Genomic DNA, 11,502 nt, shown 5'->3' with positions numbered 1-11,502 from the left:
GAGCAAAATGTCATAATCAAATTCTACTGTCCTTTCAATCTAAAGTCATTTTAAAGTGACATAAATTAAATTACTCTTAAATGGAGGGCCAACTTAAGAAGAAGTCTTTAAACAGAAGCAAAGCCCTGAAACAATCTCTCTCCTATCTTATTGCCATGGAAACACAAGACTTCTTCATTTAATTTAAGAAAAGCAAAATGTTCAACCTTATTAGATAAAAAAAAAATCCCTCATCATTCATTTCTCTCTGTCAAAGTTATTTCCTCAGAAGTATGACTCATTCAGCTCATCTATTTCAATTGAATGCAAATGGGGCGGGGAGTAAAATATATTGAAAAGAAAGAGTTTTGTCAGAAAATAGGACAGTCAAAATATTAGTACTTTCCAAAATGAATCTCCATGGACCAACCAGAAAGTCTGTAACTGCACATTTTGAAGGTGAAGGGATCTGTTAAATATTCAACTTTTTTTGAAAAGAAATAAAACACAGATAGACTCAACACATTCAAAAAAGAAAAGAAAGAGGGTGGCCAGGTAGCACAGCGAGTAAGATCACTGGCCCCAGTATCAGGATGACCGGGGGGATCGAATCCAGGCTCAGATACTTAGCATCCACCCAGAAACACCTGGCCCTGTAACCTTGAGCAAGTTACTTAACCCCAATTGCTTAGGGGCGGCCAGGTGGCTCAGCGAGTAAAAGCACCAGTTCCAGTGTTGGGATGACCTGGGGATCAAATCTAGGCTCAGATACTTAGCACCACACCCAGAAATAACTGACTGTGTAACCTTGAGCAAGTTACTTAACCCCAATTGCTTTAAAAAAAAAAGAAAAGAAACTTCTGTATTTTAACCAATATGGAAAAGGTTAGCTTAGGGGTAAAAGAAAGACTTGGAGGGAGGAGGATGGGGAGACATGGTACCTGCTTTCTTCTACCTGAAGAACTTTCATATAGAATAGGGTTACGGTTATCTTGCTCAGTGCCAGAGGGCAAAACCTGGATCAACGATCATAAATTAGAGGGAGGCAGATTCAGCTCAATATAAAGATATTGTTTGTCAATTGCACCAAGTCCCTGAAAACTATATAGTCTATGAAATACATAGAAGTGTGAGAGATCAGTTCAAGTGTACCCAGGGGGGAAGGGGGGAGAGGAAGGGGAAAGAAGAAAGCAGATGAAAAGAGTAGATCTATCATTCTGTTACTCTGTCCATATAATGTTTTCTCTTTTAAGGTTACTGCCCATATAATCTGTATATTTCTCTGAGTTCCCTCTCTTTCTCTCTCTCCCTTTCCCTTTTTCTCTCTGTATTCTTCCCTCCTGAATTTCTGCCCTTCCACCAAGTGGAAATAAACAATTATATTTGGACAAAACCAGTGATTCTCAAACTTTTTTCACACTCTTAAAAATTAAGAACCCATCAAGAGCTTTCATTTATGTGGGTTTTATCTATCAATATTTTCTGTGTATGTGGGTTATATTTGTCAATATTTTCTGTATTATAAATTAAAACATTTTAGTATTATTATGAAAATAGTTTTGACATTATGGACTCCCTGAAGAGATCTCCCCAGACCACACTTGGAGAATCACTGGACTGGACCTTTCAAAAGTGACTGTTCAATATGGCACTGTACCAAATGAGATTAGTTTGAGGTTAGTTAGTTAGCTAACTTAATGGAAACAGCTTGATATAGTGGAGAGAGGGCTGGACTTGTATCCTACAGATCCTATAAGAACACATGTTCAAATTCTACTTAGGCACTTACTAGCTACATAATCCTGGGCATGTAACTTCTCTGCATCTCAGTTTCCTCATCTGTAAAATGGAGGTAGCAACAGCACCTATCTCCCAGGAATGTTGTGAGGTTCAGTTGTGATAATATATTTTTCCTCTTCTTTTTCTTTAAAAAAATATTTTTTAAAGTAATTGCTGTCTAGGAAGAGGGATGAAGAGTGACATAGAAGATAATTTAGGCTATATAAAAATAAAAAAATCCAAAAATTTATTTTTAGATGAGATCACATACATACAGTGCCTTGCTAACCTTCAAGTAGTACACAAATGTCACTATTTTTTATTAGTTTTAACAGGATAGTTTTTTATTCTAGTACCTTCCTTCTGTTAAACATTTCCTGTTTATCCTGAATTGAGCTTATGTATATTTACTTGCATATATTTGCTTGCTTCTCGTCTCCCATGTTATATTGTCAGACTGTTGAGGGCAGGGTCTGTCTTTTGCCTCTCTTTGTTCCCCTAGCACTTAGCACAGTGCCTGACACATAGTAAATGTTTAAAAAATCTTAACTGGTTGATTGACTCTGTGTCTATGACTCTGTAAAATACTGAGACCTTATGCCAGGTTGACTTCTTGACTAAGTGATATACTGACTTCCTCATAATCTGCCCTAGAATTGTTATCACTATAATTCCCCTTCACCCTGTGTCAAGAAAGGCTCATTGAGGGGCGGCCAGGTGGCTCAGCAAGTAAGAGCACTGGCCCCAGTGTCGGGATGACCTGGATCAAATCCAGGCTCAGATACTTAGCACCACACCCAGAAATAACTGGCCGTGTAACCTTGAGCAAGTTACTTAACCCCGATTGCTTTAAAAAAAACAAAAGAAAGGCTCATTGAAATGGGATGTCCAACTACTACACTATAGCCTAGTTGCTGACATGACCACATGCACCTCAAATGCTAAATGAAAATTCACACTTTAACTAGAGGACACAGGGCAGACCTTAGCCATGTGTAGGGTAGGTAGTTGCCTATGAGATGTGATATGAGGAAAATCCAGATCTCTCACTCGAAATTCTCTCTCATCTGAATTTCCACTATTAAAGATTCATTCCTTTAAGTTAAACATTCCCTCTTCAAGTATCCTTTTTTGAACTTGATTTTCTTTAATGAAGAAAAATCTATTTGGTCTCTCTCTTACATTCATGCCATTGAAAAGAAAAAAGAAGAAAATTCCTTATAACATCTATCTATATAAACTACATATATATAGCTATATAATAAATATACATATACATATTCAAACAAAATGAATTCTTTCATTGCCTATATCCAATTTCCCCAATGGTTTTGTTTAAAATAAGTTCTCATCATTTCTCATTTCTTTATGATCATCAAAATTTCTCATGAAAAATATCTTCCCCTACCCCTCCCAGAGAACCATACAATATAACAAATAATATCTTAAAGGCAAAAAAAAGAGAGAAAAAATCATCAAAGTTGATCAATATAGTATGGGAAAAAATTCTGAAAATATGTGCAATATACCAAATTTGTGGACCTACCACCTCTGCAAAGGGATAGAATGAGGTTTTCTTATAGCACTTCTTTTCAGTCATGCTTGATCCTCATAATTTTGCAACATTCACAGTTTTTAAGCAATTAGGGTTAAGTGACTTGCCCAGGGTCACACAACTGATAAGTGTTTAAGGTCACATTTCAACTCAGGTCCTCCTTACTCCAGGGCCAATGCTCTACACCACCTATCTGCCCCTGCAACGTTCCTTTTTGATTGTTTCTGTGATTTTTTTCCATTCACATTGTTGTAGATGTATATATTTTTTGGTTCTTTTTACTTTACTCTGCATCATAATTATCCTTTTTCAAAATAAAAATGCCTTGGGAGAGCTTGACCTCTAGTATCACTTTATAGGTTTCAGTCTCTAAGGCCAATTCTTTCTATACACAGAAGATATAATTCACTTAATACTTATCAGGTGAATGATGTATTTGGGTATGGTTATGTGTTTTTGCTGAGTCATTTTTCAATCACGTCCAACTCTTCATGACTCCATTTGGGATTTTTTTGGCAAAGATACTGGAGTGGTTTGCCATTTCTTTCTCCAGTCCATTTTAAAAATGAGGAAACTGAAGCAAGCAGGGTTAAGTGACTTGCCCAGGGTCACACAGTTAGGGTCTGAAGTTGGATTTGAACTCATGAAGATAAGTCTTCCTAACTCCAGGGCTGGCACTCTATCCACTGTGCCACCTAGTTGCCCAGATGGTTATATGTACCAAATAAAAGACTAGCTGGAATTTACAGTTATCCTTTCCATAACATGACTTTCCCCATCAAAGTTTCAATATATCGTGAGTCAGGAAAAGAAATTAAATGGAAATTTGGGGGCAGTTAGGTGGCACAGTAAATAGAGCACTAAACCTGGAGTCAGGAGGACCCAAGTTCAAATCTGATCTCAGACCCTTGATACGTACTAGCTATGTGACCTTGGGGAAGTCACTTAACCCCAATTGCCTTGCCTTCCTCCCTCCAAAACAAATGGAAATTTGGGGGGAATTTTGCAGAAATCACACACAACATGTGAAGGTCAGCAGACAATACAGAACCTGTGACCAAATACTTAACCCAAATTTTATAATAAGGTACTGTAAACATCCCATAAAAGAAAAAGAAAAGAATCAGACTTTTTCAAGAAGGGAGGGCCAAAAAAATTTACAGATTTTTCAGATTTCAGGGGAGCTGTGCCCCTCAAACCTTTCAATGTGGAAGGGATAATTGTATACAGTGCTTTAAGGTTTACAAAAATCTTTATAAATAATATACTGTTCAGTACTCACAACAACCCCGGGAGGAAGGCATAATTCTGATGGCCATTTTACATGTAAGGAAACTGTCTCAGGTTAAATTAATTGCCCAGGGTTACATAGATAGTAAACACTAGAAATGGGATCTGAACCTAGGACTCCCAAGGGCTCCAGGGCTAGCATTCCAAAAACTATAGAAAAGCTACCAATTGGCTAGTCTTTCCCTAGATATGAGCAACCAAGCAAATATTAGCACACAATCCCAGTATCTGACTCTACTAAAAACTAATGTCACTTGTCCTTAGAGTAATGAGATTATTAGCTGACCTCTAATTTGCATACAAATTTGAAAGTTATAATTTGGAGAAAAATTGAAAGAAACACAGACATTTAGATACAATGACAGCATAATGGAATGGTTATAGCCTCATCTGGTTTGTCAAAAGAGTTCAGGTTTAGTTTTGGCTCTGCCATTGACTACCTGACCTGGATGAATTTTGGCAAGTCCCATAACTTCTCTGTCTTTTAAAGTTCCCAAGGGCTGAAAAAAAATCTGATTTTAGGTACATCCATCATTAAACTTCAACTTCTATGAATAAACACTTCTTCACCTAACTGGGGTTTTCTTTTCATTCTGCTTTAAAGAAATACCTTTAGCCTTCTCTCCCTTAGGTTTTTCTGGGGGTTTGGCTTGCCTGACCTGCCTCTGGCTCTCATCCTAATAAAAGATCCTCATCTGCTAATCTCAGGAAAAAACCTTAGGGTCCTATATGCTCTGCTCACATGTCACCTTTTTGTACTGGGGTGCAATTGTTTGTTCACTCCTGGTGACTTCTGTCCAACAATAATGATTTTCACTACCCTCCACTTCCCCCTCTCCCAACACACACATACCCAAGGGATATACATTTAGCCAATGGACTGAGACTTCCCTGACTCCATGTGAAAACTCAGTAATAGTCCCTTTCTGACCAGGAGAGTAATTTTCATCTACCAGGCTCTTCCCTTCCTTTCCAATATTTGACCTGCCATCTAAGTGGGATTGATTTCTTTAAGAAGCTTGGCGGGTTTCCTGTTCTTCTCCAGACAGACTCTTGCCTTTGACAGACCTCTGGCACATGCAGTTTTAAAAGAGGCCAGGACTTTTTTTTTCCTTCTGAATATTATAAAACAGACAGACAGGCAATTTTTAGACAAAGATGCAATGGTTTCCCTGGGGAAACACATTGTTACTGATATCACAGAAAGCATCCATTTGTCAGCTTGCTTTCCCCATCCCATTCGCAAATGATGGGGATGAAGAGGAGACTGAGAACAGTGGTCATTTTATCTTCATATCCCTAGCACATAGCCCAATGCCTGGAATAGATTAGGGGCTCAATAAATGCTTATGAATTGAATATGACTGAATTGAACAGAAAAGATCATAAAAGAAGTGTGGGAACCACTACGGGCAAACCTACCAACTTGACCAATTGTCAGGGGTCCCATCAGAAGCACCATAATAGGGTGTTACTCACCCATAGCTGAAACTAATCTTAGAGGGAGCTTCAAGGCGGTTGTGTATATAGCCAGCTGCTTTGTGTTGGGCTGAAAGGCCCATAGTTCCAAACATATTTCAGTACAAGTAGCAGACTCAGTAAATCCTTGGTGAATGAATGGAGTTTCCTTAGATTATTGCCGGTGAAGCCACAGGTAGGCTATGGAAGTTTATTTCTTGTTTAAGAGCAAGACAAAATCCCCATTAAGAACAATGGTAGAAGGCAATACACAGTGGAAAACACACCAGAAGCTGACTCTATGTCTGACTTGTTCGGTGACCTCTAAGGCAAGTCAATTTCCTTATCAACATGAGGGGATTGGACTTGTATGACCTCTAGGGAACATTCCAGCTTTAGGATTCTGTGTTTTTATGATTTCATGCATTCAAATCGAACATGGAGGATCAGAAAATGGGGCCAAGTCAAGGATGGAAAGATTAGGAAGTCCAAGAGTCTTCTCACCACAGTATACTTCTCAATCAACAATGTTGTTCCTCCGAACACCAAAGATCCCCTACTTACTAGCTGTCACTACCACGTTACCATTAGCCACCACTTCCCCAGCTCCAAAACCCCCCAACAACTCAACTTTTCAATGTGCTATGCTACAAATACAAAAAATAGAACAAAAGTAAGGAAGCAGCTTTGCAAAAGCCATTTTTCAGTTGTTTCAGTTGGGACTGAGCCTTTACCATCCCATTTGGAATTTTCTTGGCAGACGTATGAGAGTGGTTTGCCATTTTCTTCACCAGCTCATTTTACAGTTGAAGAAACTGAGGCAAACAGGATTAAGATTACATAGCTATAAGTGTTGGAGGATAGATTTGAACTCAGGTCTTCCTGATTCCAGGCCTGGTATTCTAACCACTGCACCACCTAGTTGCTTTGAGGAAATTGAATTGCTTCTTGCCAATGTCAAATTTAACATGTCTAAAATTATTTGTGGAAATTTCAAAATTCATTATTTTTAATTATCTTGGGTTGATTTAGGGAAATAGATTAATTCTGATGTCCTTGCTCCTTGACAATGCTATCCCCTGCCTTACCTCCCTAGATAACCTTTTCCTAGCTATCAAATTTTTGATGAGCTTATCTGAATATTCAGCAGAAAAAATAGTGCAGGCAAGAAGCAATGGAGAGAAAAGTGATGCCAATCTTAATTAACAAATGGCAAGAATTCTTTCTATATTGAATTTATAGAGAGCTCTCAAAAGATTGTGGGAAAAGGGCCAGCTAGATGGCACAGTGGATAAAGCATCAGCCTTGGAGTCAGGAGGGCCTGAGTTTACTTGCTAGCTTTGTGACCCTGGGCAAGTCACTTAACCCCATTGCCTTCCCCCTCCCCCAAAAAAAGAAAGCTAAAAGAAAGATAGTGGAAACAATGGTGGATTATTGTAGTCAAAAAAGAATAAACTGCCTTTGATTCCCAGGACTGTTACTTAATGACTCTGGACAAATTACTTTCCCTTCCTTAGCCTCTGTTTTCCCACTTGTAAAATGAAGGATTAGAAGAGATCATCTCTATGGTCGCTTCCAACTCAAAGATCTTCTCTCTTGTTTTGGGCCATTCTTCTACCAACACACATTAGCAAGTCATCTCTTCCTTACTGTTCAAGAGGGCTAACTGGTCACTGAGAAGTTAAGTGACCTGTCCATGGTCACACAGCTAGCATGTGTCAAAGATAGAACTTGAACTCAGCTCTTCCTGATTTCAAGGTCAACCCTTTATCCATTAGGCCATATCTGCCTCTATCCAAAATCCAATTAACTGTTAAACATGAAACATATAAGATCATAATTTTCTATTACAAAACTTAAAGTGAAAGAATTGGAGAAAAAACAAAGGGGAAAGGGTGGTAAAAGATCAGAACACGTTAAGAGAAAACTGGTCAGAAAAGTCAAGCCTTAAAGGGAGATAGTGTGATACAGTAGAAAGCATAGAAAGTCAGGAGACCAAGGCTTTCAGTTCTGAAATGATCTTGAATTCTTTGCCAAATAACAGTAACATAATGTTGATAGCTAGCATTTACATTATGATTACCAGTATGTGTGTGTGCATAATTATTATCTCATTTGATCCTCACAACAAACCTTGGGAGATAGGTGCTATCAACCCCACTTTACAGGTAAGGAAACTAAGGCAAATAGCAGTTAAATGACTTGCCCAGGGTCACACAGCTAACTACCTGTGTAACCTTAGCTGAGGGTAATACAGGAATATTAGACTAAACAATATCTAGGCTCCCTTTCAGCTTTTAACAATCTATATTATTCTGTAGCTCCATGGACAAGGCATGTGCTTACTATTTGGTGACTATAAAAAAAAGTATTTTATTTGGAAGGACAAAATTCTTCCTTAAAGGCCCTCTTGTAACACTATATCTCAGATGTGTAAGTCAAACTCACAAAAGGACTCATCTCTAAAATATACAGAGAACTGAGTCAAATTTATAAGAATACAAGTCATTCCCCAATTGATAAATGGTCAAAGGATATGAACAGGCAGTTTTCAGAGAAAGAAATTAAAGCTATCTATAAGCACATGAAGAAATGCTCTAATTCACTATTGATTAGAGAAATGCAAATCAAAACAACTCTGAGGTACCACATCTCACCAGTCAGATTGGCTAAGATGACAAAACAGGAAAATGACAAATGCTGGAGAGGATGTGGGCAAACTGGAAAACTAATGCATTGTTGGTGGAGCTGTGAACTGATCCAGCCTTTCTGGAGAGCAATCTGGAACTATGCCCAAAGGGCTATAAATACTTTCATACCCTTTGATCCAGCAATACCACTCCTAGGGTTATATCCCAAAGAGATCATAGAAATGGGAGAAAGACCCATATGTACAAAAATGTTTATAGCAGCTCTTTTTGTTGTGGCAAAGAATTGGAAATTAAGGGGGTGTCCATCAATTGGGGAATGGCTGAACAAGTTGTGGTATATGCATGTTATGGAATATTATTGAGCTATAAGAAACGGGGAGCAGGCAGTCTTCATATTTACCTGGAGAGGCTTAAAAGAACTGATGCTGAGTGAGAAGAGTAGAACCAGGAGGAATTTGTACACAATTACGGACACAACATATGTGTGATGACCAATTTTGATAGACTGGACTCTTCTCAACAATGCAGGGATATAAGTCAATCCCAAAAGACGCATGATGGAGAGAAAAACGTGCATCCAGAGAAAGAACTAGAAAGAACTAAATTTATATCCAGGTGGAAGCAAAATACCTGATCTTTTTTGTTCTCTTATTTGATTTTATGTCCTCTATACCATTTTTCATCCCAGCTGGTACAATCCATCCTTATAACCTGACCATTGTATAATGTGAAAGTATTTACAGATCCTATACTTGATTATAAGATGCCATGGGGGGGAGGGGAGGGCAGGGGACAAAATGTGAAATTCAAGGAATTGTGGAATTGAATCCTGTAAATTAAAAGGAAACAAACAAATTAATAAATTAAAGAATTAATGAAAAAAAATAAATTAAAATAAATTTAAAAAAAAGAAAGATGTACCAAAAGAAATGCCCCTCTGACCTTCTGACAATATCAAGTGAGGCATAAAGCAGGGAGATGTTTCCTCATCAAAGCTGTGTCCCACTATCATGGATCAGGTCCAGAGAAAAAGTAATCTCCTGTGGATGGCAGTCTGTCAGAGGCTCCTGTTGGCAGATGACATCGTGCCAATGTCATCCAGGCTCAGAACACTTAGCATAGCACTGTCCTGCTTGGCTGACCACTTACCTCCTCCATTCCCATGCACCCAAATTTCCAGTGGCTCCCTCCCCACCTTTGGGATAAAATATAGACTCCTCAGTCCAGCATTTAAGACTCCTAAATTCCATATTGCACCTTATTTTTCCAGTTATTTTATGCTAGGTGTGTATTCCCATCCCATGGACCCTCTTTTCCAACAAAATTGATCCAATAACTACATCCCATTTCTTTGCCAGTTGTCCCCCATATCTCGAACACACTCCCTGCCCCCCAGAATCCCTTGTTTCCTTCAGAGCACAGGTTCTGTCTCCTACAATGAACCTTTCCTGATGCCCTCTCATTGTTAGATCTTACTCTCTTTTTTTTGGAGGGGGAAAGGCAGGGCAGTTGGGGTTAAGTGACTTGCCTAAGGTCACACGGCTAGTAAGTGTTAAGTGTCTGAGACTAGATTTGAACTCAAGTTCTCCTGATTCCAGGACCAGTGCTCTATTCACTGCGCCACATAGCCGCCCCAACTCTTACTCTCTTTAGACAACATAGTCCATTGGAAAGGGAGCTGGCTTCGGAATCCAAGGACCCTGGATTTAGATTCTGCCTCTGATACCTACTGTGTGTGACTTTGGGCAGGTCGTGTGGGCCTTAGTTTCCTTATCTGTAAAATTGGGCGCTTGAACTAACTAATCTCTGAAGTTCCAGCTCTTTGATCTTATAAATTTATTCTGAAAATCCTCACGTATGTGTTGTATTTCTTCAACCAAGTTCAACAGGAGCATCTGAAAGTCAGGGGCCTTCTTTTTTTGTCTCCATAAACTTAGCACTTAGCAGAGGACTTGGTGCATGTTGTTATTGTCATTGTTCAGTCGTATCCAACTCTTCTGGACCGCATTTAGGGTTTTTTTGGCAAAAATACTAGAGTAGTTTTGCCATTTTCTTCTCCAGGTCATTTTACAAATGAGGAAACTGAGAGGCAAACAGGGTTAACAGACTTGTCCAGGTTAGTAAGAATCTGAGGCTAGACTTGAATTCAAGTCTTCCTGATTCTATCCACTGGGTCATCTAGCTGCCCCTGGCACATAGCTTCTATTTAATAAGTATTTACTGAATTGCATTTGATCAGTTTAGTACATATTCACAAGAGTATCAGAATGACCTGTGATTTGCTTGGCATAGGTAATTCCTGGTGGGAGATTCCCTTCCACCAGCATAGATAAGCACCAACTTAGCACAATGGTTCTCAAAGCATGGTCTGTGGCCCCATTGCACTTTGGGGGGGGGGGAGGAAAGGGAAGTTGAAAGGTCAAATCTGTTTTCATAATAATACTAAAATGTTATTTACCTTTTTCACAATCATACAGGAGAATTTTCCAGAGGTTATGTGAACTGTGAATTAAATCTTTAGCAGCAAGCACGAAGACTGAGGTAATATCTCATCTGCAGGATGACACTTTTTTCCTTACAAATGAACGAATTGACAGACATGGCCAGACTTGCTGTTTTGGCTGCATTTGACCAGTAGCAGCACCAGCTAACCATCAAAGATCTGCTTTTATATGAATCCTTGTCAACAAACACATGTGGTACTGAAATATTAGAGGTGCTTAAAAACTTTTTTAAGTCTTGTGGTTTCTCCTGGAAGAACTGTGCTGAAGCATTAGCACAAACAGAGGC

Source organism: Petaurus breviceps, unplaced genomic scaffold, assembly GCF_028583685.1.
Source record: "Petaurus breviceps papuanus isolate PSGF00001 unplaced genomic scaffold, PetGlider_PUasm1.0 186, whole genome shotgun sequence".
Classification (NCBI taxonomy): Eukaryota; Metazoa; Chordata; class Mammalia; order Diprotodontia; family Petauridae; genus Petaurus; species Petaurus breviceps.
This window is presented reverse-complemented; position numbering follows the sequence as displayed.